Raw genomic sequence first — 25,785 nt, 5'->3', positions numbered from 1 at the left:
CTCCCACCAAACGCTTATCGTACCTGTAATTTGTGTTTGAAAGTAGGGCTAGGCCCAGGGCTGGCTCCACGGAAAATGGCGATTAAGGTTGACAATCCTGGGTGGATGAAATGCCCTCATTGCGGTGGTACTAGTGGTGTGACACAGTGGCAGTTGCATGCCTATGGAAAAAAAGAAAATTAAACCTGGTTTGTCCTTACTGTAGCATTACAACGGTACGATAGAGAATATAGCAGGTGACAGTACACTAGAACAGTGCCACAATGTAGCCTAACAAATGGTAAAGTATTGAAAGTATAACTAGTACTTGCGTTGAATTTCTTTGACATTGGCTACTACTACAAGAAATAGTACTGAAGCTGAGTAAGTCTAGAATATATCCTCAGATTCCTTCACCAGCCTGTTGCTATGACCTTATCCTCCCCTGCAAGTGTGTGGAATTATTGATGTCATTTAGTCACACATCAATCAAAACCACACAGCTCGGGGGAAGAGGGTTAGGGTTTGGAAAATGGATGGGAATGGGGGTTTCTTTTTGGGTAGGTTTTGTTGAGAGAAGAAAAAAAAAGCACAGCATGGACAAACAATAATTGAAGATAAAGAAATCTTTGGGTACAAAGCTAACCATAAATCTTTTACGTGACATAAAGGAAGTGCATGCACTACTGCATGCATTGTTACTGAAAAGTAAGTAGTACTTTCGACAACCGTGAATGACAGAATGCGACAGTACAGGGCTGCAGCGTTTTCACTTGCCTATCTCTGCACTCAGAGAAACACTTCTTACATTAAATTAGGTTTAAAAAATAGCCAAAGTAAAACCTATAGAGTGGCTGTAGGGATCAATTTAGAAGCAGAGAGAGATCCAAGAAATGCAGTCACACTCATAGAAGAAAACAATGGATACTGTATCTGTATGTTGTTGTAGTTGTCCTGTTGAATTTGGTAAGTAAGTTGCACGCATCAAACAATTCCTCTTATTAGCGGCACTCCTCCATTCCAGCCGACGCTTCGTCCATCAATGTTGGTGACCAGAAGACACCCTGTCCACTGCCTGCCTGGCGGACGCTGAATTGCGGCTCGCTAATGTGAAGCCTGACTCCATCCTTTTTTTCCCATTGCACAGACTGAAACCCGGCCTGTAATTATTGATGGAAAAACAGGAAGTGATAGTAGAACACCACTGATAAATAAATATAAGGTATGTACGCTGTGTAGTGCAAAAAGTCACACTTTGAGTTTCCTAATAGACAGTAAAATATTTTTTAAAGTCTCCTTTTGAAGGATAAATAAGTATGGGCAAATTAATTTAGCGGATCTTTCCCCTCAAGCTAGGTGTACTGTAAACTGTGTTTTAGAACAAAATTAGACCTTCCCAGCAGTGCTCCCACCCAGACCCTTACTAAAGCCAGTCGCAAAAATGTAGAAAATCCCGAATCAGATCTCAAAAAACGAGGCCTAGTAGAAAACTAGTGACAAAACGTACTTTGAAAGTAAAAGTAGGCCCAAATACCCCCTTACCCACCGTGGATTGTATTCAAACCACTTGCAAGCAAGCAAAAGTATCCATACCCAGCATCGCTCCAAGACTCGCAAACCCCCCCACCCAAACACATGCAATACAAATACTGCTAACCCTAACGAGCCCTAAGTTAAGAATAGTGGCAAAGGCTTTCTTTAACTATGCCAAATCCCCCCTTTCCCACCATGGATTTTCTTCAAATCACTTGCAACCAAATTTACACATTCCCACGAGTGCTCTAAGACCCCAGAACTCAGTTGCAAAAATCTAGAACACCCCGAAACACATGCAATCCTGCTGCTAGGGCTAACCCTAACGAACCCTAAGTTACAAAAAGTGCCAAAAGGCTTTTCCTTATGGATTTTGTCCAAACCACTTCTATCGGGTATTAGACCTTCCCTGGAATGCCCCAAGACCCGCCAACCCACCCGCAAAAAAGCACAACACCCCCAAACAGCCAAAAATGAAAATCTTATACTTACAATATTTATCGGCCTTCGGTCCAAACGCGCTGTGCAGCTAGGTCATAACTCTCGTTTTCCACCACGGATTTCCTGAAAAGCAAATGCAATTAAGATTAGACTGTCCCGGCAGTGCTCCCAAACCCCAAAACTTACCCACAAACACCCAGAACCCCCCCCAAAGAGCACCTCAAAGGCAAGCATGTCAGCAAAAACGCAAAAAAATGTTCGCCTCTGATTTGGTCCAAACCACTTTTATCCGGTATTAGAGCTTCCCAGCAATGGCCCCAGAGCCGTCAACCCAGGCGAAAACTAGTAGAAGACCCCCAAACAGCCAAAAAGCAAAAGTACAAAAATGGGGACTTAGTCATTTTCTTGGCAATTTCCAAAATCACTCCGCGCGCGCTCTGCAGCTAGGCCCTAACTCCCCTCTGCCACCATGGATTTGCTTCAAACCTCTTGCAATCTAAAGTATCCATAGCCAGCAGTGCTCCCAGATCCCGGAACCCACCCACAAACACCTGGAAGCCCCCCAAACAGGCCCCCGAAAACGCTACATTGAGCAAAATGTCAGAAATAGCAAAAAAAAATTCTGCATGGATTTTGTCCAAACCACTTCTATCCGGTATTAGACCTTCCCAGGAATGCCCCAAGACCCACCAACCCACCCGCAAAAAAGCACAACACCCCCAAACACCCAAAAAGGAAAATCTCATGCTTACAATATTTATCGGCCTTCGGTCCAAACGCATTGTGCAGCTAGGTCATAACTCCCGTTTTCCACCACGGATTTCCTGAAAAGCAAATGCAATCAAGATTAGACTGTCCCAGCAGTGATCCCAGACCCCAAAACTCACCCACAAACACCTGGAACCCCCCCAAAGAGCACCTCAAAGGCAAGCATATCAGCAAAAACGCAAATTGATTTTCGCCTCCGATTTGGTCCAAACCACTTTTATCCGGTATTAGAGCTTCCCAGCAATGGCCCCAGAGCCGTCAACCCAGGCGAAAACTAGTAGAAGACCCCCAAACAGCCAAAAAGCAAAAGTACAAAAATGGGGACTTAGTCATTTTCTTGGCAATTTCCAAAATCACTCCGCGCGCGCTCTGCAGCTAGGCCCTAACTCCCCTCTGCCACCATGGATTTGCTTCAAACCTCTTGCAATCTAAAGTATCCATAGCCAGCAGTGCTCCCAGACCCCGAAACCCACCCACAAACACCAGGAAGCCCCCCAAACAGGCCCCGAAAATGCTACATTGAGCAAAATGTCAGAAATAGCAAAAAAAAAATCTGCATGAATTTTGTCCAAACCACTTATATCCGGTATTAGACCTTCCCAGGAATGCCCCAAGACCCACCAACCCACCCGCAAAAAAGCACAACACCCCCAAACAGCCAAAAAGGAAAATCTCATACTTACAATATTTATCGGCCTTCGGTCCAAAGGCGCTGTGCAGCTAGGTCATAACTCCCGTTTTCCACCACGGATTTCCTGAAAAGCAAATGCAATCAAGATTAGACTGTCCCAGCAGTGCTCCCAGACCCCAAAACTCACCCACAAACACATGGAACCCCCCCAAAGAGCACCTCAAAGGCAAGCATGTCAGCAAAAAGATTTTCGCCTCCGATTTGGTCCAAACCACTTTTATCCGGTATTAGAGCTTCCCAGAAACGGCCCCAGAGCCGTCAACCCAGGCGAAAACTAGTAGAAGACCCCCAAACAGCCAAAAAGCAAAACTACAAAAATGGGGACAGTCATTTTCTTGGCAATTTCCAAAATCACTCTGCGCGCCCTCTGCAACTAGGCTCTAATTCCCCTCTGCCACCATGGATTTGCTTCAAACCTCTTGCAATCTAAAGTATCCATAGCCAGCAGTTCTCCCAGACCCCTAAACCCACCCACAAACACCAGGAAGCCCCCCAAACAGGCCCCCAAAAATGCTACATTGAGCAAAATGTCAGAAATAACAAAAAAAAAATCTGCATGGATTTTGTCCAAACCACTTCTATCCGGTATTAGACCTTCCCAGGAATGCCCCAAGACCCGCCAACCCACCCGCAAAAAAGCACAACACCCTCAAACAGCCAACAAGGAAAATCTCAAACTTACAATATTTATCGGCCTTCGGTCCAAACGCGCTGTGCAGCTAGGTCATAACTCCCGTTTTCCACCACGGATTTCCTGAAAAGCAAATGCAATTAAGATTAGACTGTCCCGGCAGTGCTCCCAAACCCCAAAACTTACCCACAAACACCCAGAACCCCCCCCAAAGAGCACCTCAAAGGCAAGCATGTCAGCAAAAACGCAAAAAAATGTTCGCCTCTGATTTGGTCCAAACCACTTTTATCCGGTATTAGAGCTTCCCAGCAATGGCCCCAGAGCCGTCAACCCAGGCGAAAACTAGTAGAAGACCCCCAAACAGCCAAAAAGCAAAAGTACAAAAATGGGGACTTAGTCATTTTCTTGGCAATTTCCAAAATCACTCCGCGCGCGCTCTGCAGCTAGGCCCTAACTCCCCTCTGCCACCATGGATTTGCTTCAAACCTCTTGCAATCTAAAGTATCCATAGCCAGCAGTGCTCCCAGATCCCGGAACCCACCCACAAACACCTGGAAGCCCCCCAAACAGGCCCCCGAAAACGCTACATTGAGCAAAATGTCAGAAATAGCAAAAAAAAATTCTGCATGGATTTTGTCCAAACCACTTCTATCCGGTATTAGACCTTCCCAGGAATGCCCCAAGACCCACCAACCCACCCGCAAAAAAGCACAACACCCCCAAACACCCAAAAAGGAAAATCTCATACTTACAATATTTATCCGCCTTCGGTCCAAACGCATTGTGCAGCTAGGTCATAACTCCCGTTTTCCACCACGGATTTCCTGAAAAGCAAATGCAATCAAGATTAGACTGTCCCAGCAGTGATCCCAGACCCCAAAACTCACCCACAAACACCTGGAACCCCCCCAAAGAGCACCTCAAAGGCAAGCATATCAGCAAAAACGCAAATTGATTTTCGCCTCCGATTTGGTCCAAACCACTTTTATCCGGTATTAGAGCTTCCCAGCAATGGCCCCAGAGCCGTCAACCCAGGCGAAAACTAGTAGAAGACCCCCAAACAGCCAAAAAGCAAAAGTACAAAAATGGGGACTTAGTCATTTTCTTGGCAATTTCCAAAATCACTCCACGCGCGCTCTGCAGCTAGGCCCTAACTCCCCTCTGCCACCATGGATTTGCTTCAAACCTCTTGCAATCTAAAGTATCCATAGCCAGCAGTGCTCCCAGACCCCGAAACCCACCCACAAACACCAGGAAGCCCCCCAAACAGGCCCCGAAAATGCTACATTGAGCAAAATGTCAGAAATAGCAAAAACAAAATCTGCATGAATTTTGTCCAAACCACTTATATCCGGTATTAGACCTTCCCAGGAATGCCCCAAGACCCACCAACCCACCCGCAAAAAAGCACAACACCCCCAAACAGCCAAAAAGGAAAATCTCATACTTACAATATTTATCGGCCTTTGGTCCAAAGGCGCTGTGCAGCTAGGTCATAACTCCCGTTTTCCACCACGGATTTCCTGAAAAGCAAATGCAATCAAGATTAGACTGTCCCAGCAGTGCTCCCAGACCCCAAAACTCACCCACAAACACATGGAACCCCCCCAAAGAGCACCTCAAAGGCAAGCATGTCAGCAAAAAGATTTTCGCCTCCGATTTGGTCCAAACCACTTTTATCCGGTATTAGAGCTTCCCAGAAACGGCCCCAGAGCCGTCAACCCAGGCGAAAACTAGTAGAAGACCCCCAAACAGCCAAAAAGCAAAACTACAAAAATGGGGACAGTCATTTTCTTGGCAATTTCCAAAATCACTCTGCGCGCCCTCTGCAACTAGGCTCTAATTCCCCTCTGCCACCATGGATTTGCTTCAAACCTCTTGCAATCTAAAGTATCCATAGCCAGCAGTTCTCCCAGACCCCTAAACCCACCCACAAACACCAGGAAGCCCCCCAAACAGGCCCCCAAAAACGCTACATTGAGCAAAATGTCAGAAATAACAAAAAAAAAATCTGCATGGATTTTGTCCAAACCACTTCTATCCGGTATTAGACCTTCCCAGGAATGCCCCAAGACCCGCCAACCCACCCGCAAAAAAGCACAACACCCTCAAACAGCCAACAAGGAAAATCTCAAACTTACAATATTTATCGGCCTTCGGTCCAAACGCGCTGTGCAGCTAGGTCATAACTCCCGTTTTCCACCACGGATTTCCTAAAAAATGTAAATGCAATCAAGATTAGACTGTCCCAGCAGTGCTCCCAGACCCCAAAACTCACCCACAAACACCTGGAACCCCCCCAAAGAGCACCTCATAGGCAAGCATGTCAGCAAAAACGCAAAAAGATTTTCGCCTCCGATTTGGTCCAAACCACTTTTATCCGGTATTAGAGCTTCCCAGCAATGGCCCCAGAGCCGTCAACCCAAGCGAAAACTAGTAGAAGACCCCCAAACAGCCAAAAAGCAAAACTACAAAAATGGGGACTTAGTCATTTTCTTGGCAATTTCCAAAATCACTCCGCGCGCACTCTGCAGCTAGACCCTAACTCCCCTCTGCCACCATGGATTTGCTTCAAACCTCTTGCAATCTAAAGTATCCATAGCCAGCAGTGCTCCCAGACCCCTAAACCCACCCACAAACACCAGGAAGCCCCCCAAACAGGCCCCCGAAAATGCTACATTGAGCAAAATGTCAGAAATAGCAACAAAAAAATTCTGCATGGATTTTGTCCAAACTACTTCTATCCTGTATTAGACCTTCCCAGGAATGCCCCAAGACCCGCCAACCCACCCGCAAAAAAGCACAACACCCCCAAACAGCCAAAAAGGAAAATCTCATACTTACAATATTTATCGGCCTTCGTTCCAAACACGCTATGCAGCTAGGTCATAACTCCTGTTTTCCAGCACGGATTTCCTGAAAAGCAAATGCAATCAAAATTAGATTGTCCCAGGAGTGCTCCCAGACCCCAAAACTCACCCACAAACACCCGGAACCCCCCAAAGAGCACCTCAAAGGCAAGCAAGTCAGCAAAAACGCAAAAAACGTTTCGCCTTCGATTTGGTCCAAACCACTTTTATCCGGTATTAGAGCTTCCCAGCAATGGCCCAAGACCCGTCAACCCACCCGCAAAAAAACACAACACCCCCAAACAGCCAAAAAGGAAAATCTCATACTTACAATATTTATCGGCCTTCGGTCCAAACGCGCTGTGCAGCTAGGTCATAACTCCCGTTTTCCACCACGGATTTCCTGAAAAGCAAATGCAATCAAAATTAGACTGTCCCAGCAGTGCTCCCAGACCCCAAAACTCACCCACAAACACCCGGAACCCCCCCAAAGAGCACCTCAAAGGCAAGCAAGTCAGCAAAAATGCAAAAAAAAATTCGCCTTCGATTTGGTCCAAACCACTTTTATCCGGTATTAGAACTTCCCAGCAATGGCCCCAGAGCCGTCAACTCACCCGCAAAGAAGTAAAACACCCCCACAAGTGCAGAGTCTTTCCTTTATTGGGCGTAATCCAGCCCTCTGCGTTGAGGGAAATAGGAGTCTGGAGGAGGAGGATAGAGGAGCATGTTCTTGTGAACTTGTGAACCTGAGGAATGCAGACTGCGGCACCTTCAAATCAATAAGCAAACAAGTGAAGACAGTTCTGCTGATGGGCTTGTTTTTGTGATTAGGTGATTAAAGTTTGAATTATATTAACTGTACAAAACAAAGAAAGACAGACACACAGGAATAAAAGTTAATAAGGACGAAAAAGAAAGTTATTGATTCATTGTCTCATTTTCAGGGCTCGGTGTCAGGGAATAAGAATAAGGGTTTGTCATCATACTCTGCGAATTCAGGCAGGATAAGGTCAGTGTCACCTAACAGAGAAGAAATTCCCTCATCTACGTTGCTGTCCTCCTCGTCTTCATCCGGCGTGCTTTCTCGTACTTTGTAATCTGGTGGTATGAGGTGCTGATTCATCTTGATCATTGTAAACCTCTCCATATTTTTGGGCGAGAGGCGGCTCCGTTTGGAAGTTACAATGCCACCAGCAGCACTGAAAACACGTTCAGAAGACACGCTTGCGAGTGGGCAAGACAAGTAGTTTATAGCCAGGTTGGAGAGCTGTGCCCACAATTCTTTTTTCCCTTGCCAATACGTCAATAGGTCAGCATAACATAGACCTCTGTTGAGTCATTCAGATAGTCCTGCACCATCGACTCAAGGTCCTCCAAGGTTCCTCAACTTTGCTTACTTTTTGCTGTGACCTTTTGAGAACCAAACCCAAGCCGAGTTAGCCAATCCTCTTCTGCATGTTACTGTTGTGTCTGGTGCAGATGATCCGGTTGCCGGTGTCTTTAACGGCTGAGAGGTCACTTGTGCCACAGCCACAGGTGCAGAAGTGGATTCTTTTGACTGGGGATGGCCTGCTGATGATGATGTACTGCCTTTTCCTTCAATTTGCTGCCGTTCTCTTTCAAACCTCTTGGCTGACAAGGCTAGCCAACGTTTGTACTTTGTAACATCTTCATCATCAAAAGGAAAGAATGCTCGGCCTGTCAGCGCCTTTTTGTAGCGTGGATCCAGAATAGTAGCACACATGTAATGCTGTTCTGAGTGGATCATTTTAAGACGTTCATCACCACGTAGGCGCTCTAATAATTTCTCCGCCAAAACAAAAGCGTCTTGCTTTTTTTCATCTTTTTGAAACATAGAAGACACCGCCTCCAGTTGGTGCTCCAGCATGCGCAACAATGGGATAGCTTTTCCCAAATTACAGTCCTCCTTGCTGACTGCACGCTTGAAGACCTCAAAAGGACGAAGCATGTCTGTCAGGCTTTTAACTAGGTTCCATTGCGCCGCATCTAGCCTCAGGTCCTTCTGAGCTGTACCCAGTGTTAAGAAATAGTGATCGAGTACCGTATACTGCTCATACAGACGCTCAAGCATGTAGAAGGTTGAGTTCCAACGTGTTGCCACCTCCTGGATGAGTGCTTTCACTGGCATTCGACGTTCATGTAGCAGGCTCCTCAGATGCTTCCGGGCCTTAAAAGAATGGCTGAAATGGTTGCACATTCTTCGGCAGGTGGCCACTAACTTGCACGCTGGACTGTCTTCATCACTCACAAATTTTTTATCAACCAGGTTTATACAGTGCGCCAAACACGGCACTCTGAAATATTGACCCAGCTCCATGGCCTTAACTACATTGGTGCCATTATCCGTGGAAACATAACCAATCTGGTGTTTTTTTGGGGGACAGCCAGTGAAAGACCTTTGTGTTAAACTCATTCAAAATGTTTTCTGCTGTGTGACGTTTCTCCAAGCCAAACATGGCTAGTGTTGCATGTTTCAGAGCAGCTTTAAAAACTTGGTCCGGGTCAACACCTGTGTTTAGCTTTGCTTTAACCCCTGAAAAAGAGACCCAGTGTGCAGTGATGCACATGTAATCAGCGCCTGCGCCACTGGTCCACATGTGTGTTGTCAGATGTATAGTGTAAACAGCACTCTTCTGCAAAGCTGACCCAATCACCTCCAGCACATCTTCATGTAGTGCTGGAATCGCAACTCTGGCAAAATAGAACCGGCTAGGAACCTTCCATTTAGGGCAGAGCGCTGCCACTAATTCTAGAAAACCAATCCCTTCTACAAAAGAAAAAGGGAGAAGGTCCAGAGCTAGCATTTTAGCCAGCTTAGTGTTATACAGACGCGTCAGTAGGTGGTTTCGTTCATATGGCGCTTCTGTAAACAACATGGTTCTAATGTTGCCCTGGACCAAGCATTTACGGGATGATGATGATGATGATGACTTCTTTGACCCAGTTACGCTCGCTGATGAACTTTTTCGCATTGGTGTCTCACTCTCTCCCACACTCTTAGTGTGGCTCACATGGGGTGTGCTACTGACAGGGGTACTGGGTGTAAGTGAAGTGTTTGACACGTCTTCTTCCTCCTCGTCATCATCAGATGAAACATCAACGTTTTCTTTTTGCAATTCGGCCTTCCTTTATCTCCTTTAGGTGCGCAAACCCTTGGACAGCGTGCTGTCTCTCAAGATGACCTCTCTGGCCTCCTGTACCATAGTTGGTACCAAACTTACCACAACTAACTGCATGCTTACAAATGCTACAAATGGCGAAGTTTTCCTTTTTTGGGCAAACACTAAAGAAGTCCCAAACTGCAGACTTGAAATGTCTTCGGGGGCCGGAGGAGGCGGCGATACTGGTGGTGGTGGTCCTGCTGCTAATGCCAGATGAAGTGGAGGATGTGGATTGCCGAACTTTAGTACATTTTGCACTTTCACCACCACTAATTGAGGTCGAGGTGGATGGAGGTCCCTTCCGGCGAGGAAGAAATATGGAAGCGGTACGTGTTGGTGTACTAGTTAACTCCAATGATTGTGGTGTTTCCATTGCCTCCTTGTCGACAACATCATCACGCTCAGCAGCTTCTCGGGCTAGGGTCAAAATGTCTGTTTGCTGCATGCCCGCTGGGGCTGCAGTGACCTTTATGATGACTGGGTCGTCGTCGTGAGAGTCTTCATCAGCAGCAGTATCCGCCACTTCTTGTTGAGCCTCATCACACTCCATAACTTTGAGACTCGGGACGAGCTTCCTTTTACGCTTAACTACCTTTGTCAGATCATGGTGTGCCTCACTTTCAGACGGCAGTGGTGCTGGTTCCCAATTTTGATCCGTATCATCAGAAGGAGGTGTGCTTGAAGAAGATGTAGACACCACCCTTGATATTTTCCTTGCTAGGGATGAGGAAGACAATGAATGATCAGGAGGAGTGGCTTCCTCAAATGATACCTCGGCTTGATTGTCGATTTCCTGATGTGCCCCTACTTCTGGAGGAACAACTATTGTGGGAACTTGTGACCCTCCATGCACCTCTGCTTGCGCATCTCCTTGCGCTGCCTCTCCTTCCACAAGTACTTGGGCTTGTACTTGCGCATGTGGTTGTTGTTGCGGCTATGGTTGTTCAACACTCGTCAGATTAGTTACAACAACCTGTGTTGATTGAGGGACATTGCTGCTACTTTCTTGCGATGAGCCAACATCACTGGTCGATGGTGATTGACAACTAGACTAAGTGCCTCTGCAGCACTCAAGGGCTTGGACTTAAGTTGGCGTGGTGGTGGTGGTGGCAATGAGCCCAATGGAGCAGGGGTGCTGCTCCCAGCTTGGTCCCCAGCAGATCCCGCTGCTGCAGGCGTACTTTTTTTTTTACTCCCAAAAAATGTGGCGGGCGGCACACCAGTCTCCTTGGTAACTTGCTTCTTCTGCTCCTTACTGGCAACTTTCTTGCTAGAGGAGCTACGGGGAACTTTTTTGGGGACAATATTCTTCAGAGGTCAGAACAGCAGGCCGCAGTTGCACGAGTTGCAGAGTTGTCTGTGGCCAGACGTGATGTCGCGTGACGTTATGCTGCACACACACACCGCTGCAGGACTTCTTCCTGGCACTGGTGGTTCTCTTGAGTCTTGTGCACCTAAAAGCAATGGAAGACAGAGGAACATCAGTTCAGTTATACACCCCAAAAAATCAAAAAACACAGAAAAATCAGCACAATCCCAAGCCCTCCATGATGTTTAAATTCAAGACACCCCACAGAAAGACTAGGCCCATGCACCACTCACTACCGCTGGGCATAAAGGTTGAAAGCTAGGCAAAATAGTTGCAGACCTAAGAACACTGCCTGCATTCAAAATGGCCCCCTGCCTCCCAGCACATGGCCAGGGCCTGCCTGTAGCAGCACTCAAAATGGCCCCCACCCACATGGCCTGTCCCCATGAACACCCCAAAAAATCAAAAAACACAGAAAAAACAGCACAATACCATGCCATCCATGCCCTCCATGATGTTTAAATTCAAGACACCCCACAGAAAGACTAGCCCCATGCACCACTCACTACCCCTGGTGAAAAGGCCACAACAACAGCCCAAAATCGACGAAAATCACAGAAAAATCAGCACAATCCCATGCCATCAAGGCCCTCCATGATGTTTAAATTCAAGACACCCCACAGAAACACTAGGCCCATGCACCACTCACTACCCTGGTGGAAAGGCCACAACAACAGCCCAAAAAAACGAAAATCACAGAAAAATCACCACAATCCCAAGCCATCCAGGCCCTCCATGATGTTTAAATTCAAGACACCCCACTGAAAGACTAGGCCCATGCACCACTCACTACCCCTGGGCATAAAGGTTGAAAGCTAGGCAAAATGGTTGCAGACCTAAGAACACAGCCTGCATTCAAAATGGCCCCCTGCCTCCCAGCACATGGCCAGGGCCTGCCTGTAGCAGCACTCAAAATGGCCCCCATCCACATGGCCTGTCCCCATTAACACACCAAAAAATCGAAAAACACAGAAAAATCAGCACAATCCCATGCCATCCAGGCCCTCCTTGATGTTTAAATTCAAGACACCCCACAGAAAGACTAGGCCCATGCACCACTCACTACTCCTGGTGAAAAGGCCACAACAACATCCCAAAAAAACGAAAATCATAGAAAAATCAGCAAATCCCATGCCATCCAGGCCCTCCATGATGTTTAAATTCAAGACACCACACAGAAAGACTAGACCCATGCACCACTCACTACCCCTGATGAAAAGGCCACAACAACAGCCCAAAAAAACGAAAATCACAGAAAAATCAGCACAATCCCAAGCCATCCAGGCCCTCCATGATGTTTAAATTCAAGACACCCCACAGAAAGACTAGGCCCATTCACCACTCACTACCCCTGGGCATAAAGGTTGAAAGCTAGGCAAAATGGTTGCAGACCTAAGAACACTGCCTGCATTCGAACTGGCCCCCTGCCTCCCAGCACATGGCCAGGGCCTGCCTGTAGCAGCACTCAAAATGGCCCCCACCCACATGTCCCGTCCCCATGACCACCCCAAAAAATCAAAAAACACAGAAAAATCAGCACAATCCCATGCCATCCATGCCCTCCATGATGTTTAAATTCAAGACACCCCACAGAAAGACTAGGCCCATGCACCACTCACTACCCCTGGTGAAAAGGCCACAACAACAGCCCAAAAAAACGAAAATCACAGAAAAATCAGCACAATCCCAAGCCATCCAGGCCCTCCATGATGTTTAAATTCAAGATACCCCACAGAAAGACTAGGCTCATGCACCACTCACTACCCCTGGGCATAAAGGTTGAAAGCTAGGCAAAATAGTTGCAGACCTAAGAACACTGCCTGCATTCAAAATGGCCCCCTGCCTCCCAGCACATGGCCAGGGCCTGCCTGTAGCAGCACTCAAAATGGCCCCCACCCTCATGGCCTGTCCCCATGAACACCCCAAAAAATCGAAAAACACAGAAAAATCAGCACAATCCCATGCCATCCAGGCCCTCCATGATGTTTAAATTCAAGACACCCCACAGAAAGACTAGGCCCATGCCCCACTCACTACCCCTGGTGAAAAGGCCACAACAACAGCCCAAAAAACGGAAATCACAGAAAAATCAGCTCAATCCCAAGCCATCCAGGCCCTCCATGATGTTTAAATTCAAGACACCCCACAGAAAGACTAGGCCTATGCACCACTCACTACCCCTGGGCATGAAGGTTGAAACTAGGCAAAATGGTTGCAGACCTAAGAACAGTGCCTGCATTCAAAATGGCCCCCTGCCTCCCAGAACATGGCCAGGGCCTGCCTGTAGCAGCACTCAAAATGGCCCCCACCCACATGGCCTGTCCCCATGAACACCCCAAAAAATCGAAAAACACAGAAAAATCAGCACAATCCCATGCCATCCAGGCCCTCCATGATGTTTAAATTCAAGACACCCCACAGAAAGACTAGGCCCATGCACCACTCACTACCCCTGGTGAAAAGGCCACAACAACAGCCCAAAAAAATGAAAGTCACAGAAAAATCAGCACAATCCCATGCCATCCATGCCCTCCATGCCCAAAAATCGAAAATTCCAAAATTGTAGTTGCAGCAACTGTAATGCCCCAAACAAACTTACTTGTGAAATTTCTAATCCAAAAGCGATCCAAAGAAAGTCAAAAAGGCCTCAAATCCAAATATCCAGCAGCATCCACAAAAAGTAATCCTTCCAGGTGAAGAATCCGAATGAAAGTGACCAGCACATGAAGAAAGCACTGGGAGGAGCCTGCTGGACAGGAACTGGAAGTTGGAGACTATGGGGCTCTTCCTTCCCCCCCCCCCCCCCCCCAAAAAAAATGGACTCCTTGCAAAAAAAAGTGCAGGCAAATGTCAACCTGAGGAGTTATTCTGATAAAAATCATCATTTCCAGAAGGTTTATGCTGCTTGCTGGTGGATTTATTGTGCAGAATTTTAAATTTTGTAATTTCGCGCGTGCAAGATTGTTGCTGCTCGCCGCATCTACGTGTTCGCAATTGCGAACTCTCGCGATGCATGCTGTGCAAGGTGGCAAGCCGCGATTACGTAATCGCGGTCGCCAAACTCCCGCGGGATCCCGCAGCAAGATCCAAAATGGCGCAGCACTCGCAAAATATCGAGAAAAACAACTCGGTAAACGCTGAATGGCGGTAAGTGAATGCCGCACGCTGCAAAATTGTATCACCAAGAAAAAAAAATTAGCTGCGTGCGAATTTGCGGATTTTGCGGGATATTCGCGAATCTCGCAGATTGCGAATTTACCGAAAATCCGCAAAATCCGCGAGCGGAACGGATTTTCCGCCCATGCTTAAAATTAACCAGTGAAAAAGATGGAGGACTTGCAAAGGACACACAGGATTGTTCAGTTCATGGGGAGGGGGGGGGGTAGGAATATCCTGAATATTTTCAAGGTAAGTTCTGTTTTAAAAATCACATATTTGGAAATCAGATCAGACAACCACTCAGCCATTTATTCATCGGCAAGTTTTACTTGCTGAATGTAACTACAAAGGCATCTGACAAAAATACTGATTAACATCTGGCTTGGTTAAATAGGATCTATCTTTTAAAGATATATCGTTTTTCTTCTTTCTGTCATGAGATTGGAATGATGCCTCTCAATTATACTGTGATGGTGACTTGCATAAGGGTCCCTAGGCAAAGGTTTCTATTTTGAAAAGATAACCCTAAGTATCAGAAGGCACCATGTGGCTAAGATACAACTTTTCCAGTTCTGCAATTTGCTTTTATGAATCATTGGGTTCAGGTACTTTATTTTACTTAAAAATGGCTGATTCGAGAATGAGCTGATTTGTTGCATGAAAACGCAAGGCACTAAAAGAGGTGTTCTGCCAACAGGGAGTGTATTGATCATCTTATATTTAGCCCAGGTACATTCACAGGTATTTTTGAGTAATAAGAAGGACATAGCAGTAGGTAGAAAATTAAACAACTTCCCCATGTCTTGCAACATATTTAATCATCTAACGGTAACAGCCTCCACAGGAAAATCTAAAGGAGCAGAAGAATTTGTGGAGTAGGTGACAGCTCCATAATGGGACTGCTAAGTCTTAGCCCTTGGTATAGCGATGTGGCATTATGTTGGATATCTCCTAAAAACTAATTTGGAAACTTCCAAACATTGTCTTTAGCGAGCCGTTAGATTTTTCTGTTAGTGCTGTTAAGCTACAAATTGCCTTTAAGCCAGTTTAAACATTAGCTTGCACATCAGGATAGATGCCAATTGTGTTAAGTGACTGTTGAAATCTGTGCTAGGCAAAAATAATACCAAATTTAATCTATAACGAGAGCGAACTGGGTAAGCAGTGACGTGTGGATGCTATCTGTATGGCTACTAGGCAAAGTGTGCATACTGTCTGCTGTCTACCCAACCATCAGATGAATACATCTCTTTGGTATTTACAAGGCTGCCTTCAAAATACCATATATATTCTGCTATTTACCCAGCTGGGGGATAAACAGTGGCATGTATTTATTGTTTGGAAGACTACTGGCCATATAGTGCATAATTTCGACCATTTAGTCAGTAGGCAAATAAATAATGATGTTTATTTGCTATTTGGATACCAGTTGTCAAAATTAATACTAATTCCTACTATTTGGCCAGCATCTGGGTATATAGTACATTTTCATTGCTATTTAAAAATGTATTGGCCAAACAGTGAAAATATGTGCTATTTAGCCACAGAACAATTACACAGTGAAGTTGCGCTGCTATTTGTAAGGCCACTGACCTACTAGTAAATAATATCTAATATTTAGCCAGCAGTCAAGTAATTAGTCACTTCTTTTGCTAGAAAGCTAATTTTGAGTTGGGTTAATAGTCCATGCAACCTATACATAAAATAAGTAAGACACCACACCAAATAAAAATAAAACTCCAATTTATAAAAATAGATTATATTTGTATGAACAAATAGACACCAAACTGACAAAAATCTATTGTAGGGAACTGGAAATATGGATTTTTAAAGAATAAACATGTTCTAGTCCTTAAAATCACATAGCACCACTTTGGGGTATCTGGTCTTGCTTGACCAGGACAAAGACAAACGTTGAGGCTGACCACAATGAAGTCCTGGTGGACTACATAAGCAAGAAGCCTCAGTCAAAATGTTATCTTCACTCATGGGGGCAGATTACGATGTCAGTCACTAAGCCTCCGAAAGGCAGTTGGATTTCCCTAAACCGATTCAGAACCTATCCGCCTGAATCGGTCTAATACAATTATAATCAACCAATTATGATGGAAAGGTCCGAATCAGTTCCGCCCAGCATTCGGAAAATCTGAGTCAGATGAAGCCGCATTGTTCAGCTCTCCGGACCATGTTTCCAACCGAGAGATAACGATGTCGGAATAGGACTGCCTTTCTGAATCGGTCTATCCGACATGAAAAGTTGGAAACTGACTTTGGGGCCCCTAGCAGGCCCTCTTTCATCCTGAGGCCTCTGGTTTGGAGTCAAGGTGCTACCCAAGGGACCTCCCTTTAAAACCATGCACAGTGTTGCAGGCACCATGGGATGCTTGAGACAGGGTGCAAGGTTTTATGCAAACACCCCTTTTTTCAATGGGAGCCTGTGTTGTCGGGTGCAACATATACTTCCATTGTAGTCAATTCGAGACTTTCCAAAAGGTGTTTGGAACCATCAATTGCAGACCAGCCAAATATGAGTCAGTTGGAACTGATTCCGACAGGAAGTCCAAACAATATCATAATTGGCCCCTTAGCCATTTTTTTTAGCTTTTTCCCTTGACATTTATCAAGGAACTTAGTTAGGCCGGATTTTGTGTGGGTTTGGTGGTTTGGCTTTCTTTAAAGGCCCCGTCAAATCTTGGAAGTCTCGAGCTTTCAGCAGGATGAACCTGAAATCCAGACTGGGATACGGTTAAAAATAGCCAGCTTGACTCTCGGCATCGGGTCAGCCACCGTATTGATCTTTTTCCCAAAGTTGCTCCAAACTTCTGGAGGTCCTTCTAGAAGGTCCCCTTGAAGGTCCCAAGTGTCCAAAACACCAACTCAAAGATCTGGAATTGCCTAGATGGTGTCTGGAATGTCTGAACCACAATTCCAAACAATGCACCTGGTCAAATCCTTAAAAGTCTACTGAACACACTTCAGGATTCTTGATAAAGATGATGTAGGTGGGCTGTGTTAGCGTGTAGTTTGCCTGGAGTCCACTCCTTAAACTTTCAGAGTCAGGCAAAATCCTTCTGGTGAGAAGTCCTACAGTGAACCTCTTGGCGCAGGCCAAAAAGTCAGCAAGGATGTCCTTCTGCTTATACTTTCGCCAGCAGCAAATCTGAGGAGCCATTCATCTCTCCCATATTTATCCATGGTTTCTAGGCACCAAGCAGGGGGCATCCCTGACTAATAAAATGCAGGGTGTCACTGAGGTGTATGACCGCTTCCTCCAAAGTGTGGCATATTCTTATCCCAGACAGCATTGTTCTTTTAAAATCCAGCATGGAGGAATTCTCTCCAGAGGAGCTGGATCAGTCTAACCTTACCTACTGATGTGGCTAATTTTCCTAAAGACTCCCTTTCCAACCCTCTCCCTAATCTCATTACAGAGCCTCCTGTGAGGCTTAAAAATCAGGATGTTGGGTTGGGCATGTGATGTCCTAAAGTGACATTCTCCCTTTGATGACCAGTTGGCTACCCATCACCCCGTCTTGCCATCTGCTCTGCAGCTTGTACTTTTCCGCTCACAAGAAACATATTGTGTCCTCTGACAGGACACTTCACACCTCATCAGGCAACAATGGCACACCATGGGAGCGGGCTAGCCAGTGAGGAGAGAGCAGCTGGAAAGCTGGACTTTGGCTCACAGATAAGAAAGTTTAATAACTATTTTCTGTAATAGTTATGATATATCTAACGTTGGTCACTTGATACATTGAAGTGTATTTTTATGTGGCTCCTACCAATATTAATATTGAAATAAAATAGTACAATGTTAGTCTCTGGAGCCTTTCAGTACAGTGGGGGGGGACCAAAATTGGCAGTTTTTCCCTCACAAGGAATTATAAAACATCTTTTATAATGTCCCTGCTTATAGTTACAAGGACTATCATATTGTTGTATGTCCGGAGACTTCACACTCATAAAGATACTACTCAGAAATCCTTTTGTGAATAGCAAAGAAACTTACACAAAAGTGTAAGTTTGTCTTTGTGAATAACAAAGGTAAACTTACACTTTTGTGTACGTTCGTTGGCTATTCGCGAAGGGATTTATGAGCAATATCTTTACAAGTGAGCTGCACAAAGGTAAACTTAAACTTTTGTGCAAGTTTACAATTGTTTGAATTCACAAAGGGATTTAAGAGTAGTATCTTTAGGAGTGCAGTTCCCTGCAAAGAAGGCCATAGCACAGCCTTACTTTTTTATGTGTATATTTAGATATTGGGTTTCAGGTTGGTAGAGGTATGCGACCTGCCCAAGCAATCGTAGTCAGGGTAAGTGTCGAACACACTAAGGGCCTCATTTATGAGGTCCTTTGTGCCACAGGAATGCCACTTTTGTGACATTTCCTGGTGTAGAAGCCTGAGTGAAACTTATCAGGCAGCACTAAGCCGCTTTTTTTGGCTTATTGCTGCCTGATAAATATCGGTCCCTTCAATGCCGGTTTCTGTGTTAAATGGGCATGCAATGGGTGTTGATGGGGTCCTTTCCAGAAACATTCATGGCTTTTTGACACTGCCCCATATTCTGCAGCACACATAGAAAGAGAAATAAGCCTCCTCTGGTTATTTTTTACAGGACGGTTGCCCTTCCTGAACAAAAAGAATCATCCTTGCAACACATGCACCATTGCACTATGGTGACAAGGTGCCTGCGTTGGTGCATGGCTGCCCATTGTGCACCAACTCAGGGGAAAAGTGCAGGAATTTGCCGTATCTGAAAGATACAGCGTATTCCTGCCCTTTTCTTTTGCCATAGGGCAGCGCAGCAGGAAGGCCTGCTGCGCAGCCTGTATGCAAAATCTCATGAATGAGGCCCTAAAAGTTTACCTGTGCTCTCCCTCTGGTAGCTTGGCACAGAGCAGTCAGGGTACACTAAAGTGGCAATGTGTAAAGTATTTGTGCACACACACACACAGTAACACAGTAAAAATACCACACAAGTACTCCACATCAGTTTAGAACAATAGCCAATATTTATCTGAGTAAACCAAAATAACAAAAATCCAGCAAGTCCGGCAAAGATATTGATTTGTTAATGTCAAGAGTGATGTGCATTGGTTCCGAGGTGTCAATGTTAACCACTGTGCAGATGGTGATTGCTTGTTAGAAGCCACATCCAGCCAGGAATGTGCCACAGTTGGGGTGGGGCATCGCAGACATCATCGATGCATTGTACAAGTCTCACACAGCAGCGGTGATTCAGAGGTGCTGAGTTGGCAAGTCAGGGCTGCGTTGTAAGTCGAGATTTGCTGTGTCTTGCACTCAGTGAGTGTCCACTGATTTGGTGCAGGCACTAGCAATGTGACAATTTTTCAGTGAAGGTGCCATTTCCAAATGATACTTCGGTGTTGATGCATTGGTTTCTTGGGTTGCAGCACCAAACACTCATTTCCAAGGGCTCAGGCATGGATTGGCACCACTTGTCAACAGGACTCACAGCAGAGAAGCCAAGGTGCTGGTAGCAAGATGCAGGTGAAGTCTTTGATATCCCTAAGACTTCAGTAACAGGAGGCAGGGCCAAACAAGCCCTTTGAGAATCTTTAGATGTAGGATGTAGAGATTAAAGTCCTGTCCTTTTACTCCCAAGCAAGAAGCAGCAGGCCAACACAGCAAAGCAAACAGCAAAGTGGAGGACCCTCCCGCCAGCACAACAGCTCTTCTTCCTGGCAGAATGTCCTCAGTCCAGAATTGTTCTTAGTATATATCCAGAGGTCCAGTAATTATACTCATTTTAGCCTATGAAGTAGGGAGACTTCAGAGAAAGGTCTTTATATTGCACAAAACAATGCCCTTTCTGGCCCTACCTCCAACACAGAACAGGGGGTATTCAGCTTTGTGTGTGGGGACAGGTACAGCCCTATTCAGGTGCAAGTGTCAGCTCCTCCCTCTCACTCCAGCTCTGGAAGACCCATCAGCCGGGTTATGGACCATCAGGATATGCAGGGCACACCTCAGTTCCCTTTGTGCATGACTGTCTAGAGCAAATGCACAAAGCCCAGCTGTCATCCAACCCAGACATGTATTCTAAGGACAAGCAGAGGCACAAAATGGATAAAGTATGAAAATGCGATCTTTCTAAAAGGGGTATTTTCAGACCTGCAACTTAAATACCAACTTCACTAAAAGATATGTTTTTAAATTGTGAGTCTTCAGAAACCAAACTCCAATTTTCTATAGCTCCCAATTGGAAGTTTCACTTGGAGAGATAGGCCTTGCTGTAGTGAAAAACAAATGTAGTTTTTTTTCACTTCCAGGACATGTAAAACTCAACAGCACATGCCCTACCTTTTAAATACACTGCACCCTGCCCATGGGGCTACATTGGGCCTACCTTATGGGTGCCTTAAATGTAATAAAGGGAAAGTTTGGGCCTAGCAAGTAGGTGAACATTCCAGGTCAACAGGGCAGCAGTTTAAAACTGCACACACAGGCTCTGCTGTGGCAGTCCTGAGAAAGGTTTGAAGGGCTACTCGTTTGGGTGAACAAATCAGAGCTATCGGCCCACTGGTAGCATCTGAATTAAAACTACATGTAGTGCACTGTACTAGGGACTTACTAGTGAATAAAATATGCCAATAATGGTGAAACCAAATGCCATTACATTTTAGGTGCAGAGCACATGCACTTTAGCAATTGTCAGCAGTGAAAAAGTGCACACAGTTCTAAAGGCAGCCAAAACTAAGTCAAAAACATAGGAGGGAGAAGACAAAAAGTTTAAGATAACCCCACTAAATGGCCATTTTCAACATGTGGAGACTTCATACTTGTAAATATACTACTCATAAATCCCGTTGTGATGAGCTTACAATCATAACATTACGCAAAAGCGTAAATATACATTTGTGAGTCAGGCCGTTATTGCTTGATGTATTCACTGGGCTCTCTAATGCAGAGTAGAGAAGTGCTACGATTTCCACTGTGTTGAGTCATGCAAATACAAGCTTGACACTCTAGAAAACCTAACCAGTTGAATCACAACTATATTTATGAGCAAGTTCTTCTGCAAAAATAGAGTTGCTGTTTTTCACATACATTTCTACTGTATGTTTTATATTTTTATATTTGCATGATGGGCGGTTTTTTACCCCTGGCTGGTTCATATAGACAGTTTGATTAAAAGCATGGGCCCTTGTCTTTTCTGTTTTTGCCACAGACGCGTAGAAACTTTAAAAAACGCTGTTACCTGCCCTGCTGGTGTAAGGGAGAATCCTTGCTGATGGCCATCATCGCCCTGGTGGGACTTTGAGTCCCAGGGTGCACCGCTTGCTTCCCGGAGCCCCGAGTGCCTACAGCTGCTGCAGAGGGAGGCGCTGACATCGTGCTATAAAGCGCCGGCTTCCCCCTTGCAGCACGGGGCCCTTGTCTTTTCCATTTTTGCCACAGAAGCGTAGAAACTTTAAAAAAACGCTGTTACCTGCCCTGCTGGTGTAAGGGAGAATCCTTGCTGTTGGCCATCATCACCCTGGTGGGACTTTGAGTCCCAGGGTGTACTGCTTGCTTCCCAGAGCCCCGAGTGCCTACAGCTGCTGCAGGGGGAGGCGCTGACATCACGCTATGAAGCGCCGCCTGCTCCCTTGCAGTGCAGGGCCCTTGTCTTTTCCGTTTTTGCCACAGAAGGCTAGAAACATTTAAAAAACGCTGTTAAGTGCCCTGCTGGTGTAAGGGAGAATCCTTGCTGTTGGCCATCATGGCCCTGGAGGGACTTTGGGTCCCAGGATGCACCGCTTGCTTCCCGGAGCCCCGAGTGCCTACAGCTGCTGCAGGGGGAGGCGCTGACTTCGCGCTATAAAGCGCCGCCTTCCCACACGCAGCACGGGATGCGTCGGGAGAAGCCCGGGACAAGGGCGGGACCGTCTGTGGCCGTCAGAGGCCAGAAGAGGCTGGGCTGGGCCACCCCACTGACTCCTTCAATCTCGAACTGTAAGCTCTTATTAATCTGGACTGCTGCATTTGGTTGCAGGGGGTTTGACAGTGGGTTATTGGTATCCGACTGAAATCTTTATTATGAACAAACGGAAAGTGGGGGTCAGGGTTGGTAATATTGATGCCTTCCTTATAAGAGCGGAATCGGTACTAATTCATGAGATTGAGGCTACTGAACATCAGTTGTAGCTGCTTCCAATGATCACTCCTCGCCAAGGTCATCAAGCTTGCTCCCCATTAGCCCTGAACAGCCCACCTCACAGTCCCAGAGTAGTGTGAGTAGTCCGGCTATGGTAATGACAAGAGGGATGAAGGTTTTGGGTGGCATTAACAAAGAACCTCCAAATAAAAAAAGGAAGAGGCGAGGTGCCAAGATACAAAAGTCTCCTTTAGCTCCCTGTGGCCTGAGTGGGGTATTTGTTTTTGGTAACACCAAATCTACTAAGCCTAACGCTAACCCGTCTATGGTTCTCGCTACCCCTCCATTGAATAGTAGTGACATCTGTACTATATTAAAGGAGCACCTATCAGTTCTCCTTGAGACGCTCCTTAAAAGATTAGATTCAGTTGATCTAAGACTATCAAAGATTGAAGTAGCACTGGCACGCCCGACCCAAGCGACCCCGGTTCAGCCTAGTAAGCAGGCTCCAACAAGCGCTATTCCAGTTAGTGTGGGGGAAATCCATAGGAATCAGGGTGAGGGGAAGGCGAATGCTCAGATACTGGTGGGAGGGGCTCACACTGCTGGGAGTACTACTACTAGGAGCATCCCAGCTGTTGTTCCAAGTATCGATAAGATTTTGCCCAAACGAAGGCCCCTTGAGATAGAGGGTACACGGAGGCTGGATGAAAATGGTAATGATGGACGATTAGGGAAGCACCCCTACCTACATTTGCCACCCGAAGCAACCCCCTATATAACCATTCTAGCGAATGTCGCCCCCCACCCCCTGCTCAGGGCTCTTATGAGCATTGGTCAACCCTTAAAAATAAGGCCCTTCATTATTTGAATAAAAAGACTGGCATTGGGGATGCTCTACAACAGGAGTTTAAAATGGTGAGACGTATTGAATGGGTTGCACACTTCACCAATACCATGCAAGGAAACTGTGTGGTCCTTTAGGTCACCCGTGTTGGTCCGTCATATCTTTGAGGCGGTTGGTCAGGACCCACTCGATAGGGCTGCAATTAGCATACTCCCCCTTGGTTTTTTCTATAAACAGCATTTGCAGCCCACACTGAGGGATACTCGAGTTTTACAAGGGGATTGCCTCAGGCCCGATTTTACCATCCAACTCAATAATTGTTTTGAGGATTTCTCCTCACTCGAAGAAATTGATTGACTGGGGATGGATGCACAGGGGGGTTCAGCTAGAGGAGGCATTACGGATGGTATGGGGGTCCCTACTACGTTCGGCCCACAACCCTAGCAGTAGTTAAAGCCCAAACCCCCCCTTTATTCCCGTGGCATTGGCGCCAGATAACTACTCTTTGGAAACAGTAGCTGTTATCGGGTGTTATGACTTTGCACTCCAGAAGAATCCCTTGTCTATCTCTTCAAGGAATATAGCGGGTTTGGAATCAAAGGTTGTATCAGCCGATTGGATATCCTTTATTGAAGGTGTAGATATCTGGGCATTTCAAAATACATGGTCTACCGAGACTGTGTTCCACGTTGGTTTCTTAAATTTCTATAAACCTGTAATAAGGGGCCCTAGGGGAATATCACAGGGAGGGTTAACCTGCTGGGTAAGGCAAACCGAGGGGATTACCGTCAATGATGTTTACCTAGATAGCCCAGATATCCTGGCCATTAGAGTTAGATCTTCAAGAGGTCTAGATCTACTCTTGTTTAATGTTTATGCTAGGGGCCAACCGGGTGGTAGGAGTTCTCAGGCTATTACAGCCCTTGAGATGTTTCTAATTGAAGGTGCTCTTAATACAAATTTAAATATTGCTGGAGATTGTAATACCTGCTTTGACCCCCTGGACACCGAAGATGGCAGGCTTGGTGATGAGGTGGATGCGATCTGGGGTGTGCCACAGTTGGACCTCCAGCCCATTAAAAAATGGACTGAGGCTGCCCTCTAGGTTAAAGGAATGTGCCTGGAACGGGGTCTCAGGGCAGTTAACGGTAGGACAACGTCCGATGCCATGGGTGCGGTGACTTTTGATAATGGGCGTTTTAAAAGCTGCATAGACTACATTCTAGTAAATGTGGAGATTTGGCCCTTAGTTTTAGATATGGAAGTCAAATGTCGCCCTGAAAGCGATCATAATCCCCTGGTCCTTACTTTGAATAACAGGAGTTTCTGTGGCACGCCCTCTACAGAGGGGGACACCTGCCCCGACCAAGTAATTTTGGCAAAAGATTTGAGAAGGGTCCGATGGGCTAAGGTGGCCCACGATGAAAGGAAGGTGTTAGAGGTCAGGGCACTAATATCAGGGTCACTAAGGAAACTTGAGGAATGTGGCTCACAAGAGGTCCTTAACGCTAAGTTAGCTTGGATCCATAACAAGCTCTTTATTGGGCTGAAAAGGTTTTTTATCAATACCAAGCCAGCCTTGAAGGTTATTAAGCTAAATTCAAACTCATGGTATAACGATTCTTGCAGGCTTGCACATAAAGCTTTAGTGGTGGCTATCAAATCAAGGAATCACCCCAATATCCAACAGTCTAGAACATTTTATAAATCCACCTTAAGAAAGGCAAAGAGAACCTGGGATGAGGGGGGTTGGCAGGACCTGCTACTAGCATGCAAAGGTAGGAACATGACCCAGTTTTGGGATTTAATAAAATGGGGAAATGGGCAGAGGTCGATCCTCCCAAACAATAACGTGGAACCACAAAGTGGGTTGCCTTTTTTGAAGCCCAATTCCAGATAGGCAAGGAAAGTGATGCCCCTGCGCTGCATATTACTTCAGACGCTCCCCAGCTATTTAGCACTAAAGAGGTCAAGGCAGTCTTGAAGATCATCCCAAGTGGTAAGGCACCTGGGTCTGATTGCATTCCAGCTGATCTTTTTAAGCAGGACCCTGACCTCTGGATCCCATATATTATGAACTTAATTAATTCATTAGCAGGGGGAGCCCCAATACCCGCATCTTGATTCGGTGTGGAAATCATACCAATTTATAAGAAGGGTGATCGTTCCGTTCCGGCCAATTATAGGCCAATAAGCCTTATCGATGCATTGCCAAAAATTGTCGCACA

This window comes from Lissotriton vulgaris, chromosome 4_1, assembly GCF_964263255.1.
Source record: "Lissotriton vulgaris chromosome 4_1, aLisVul1.2, whole genome shotgun sequence".
Taxonomy (NCBI): domain Eukaryota; kingdom Metazoa; phylum Chordata; class Amphibia; order Caudata; family Salamandridae; genus Lissotriton; species Lissotriton vulgaris.
Note: the sequence above shows the minus strand (reverse complement) of the source record.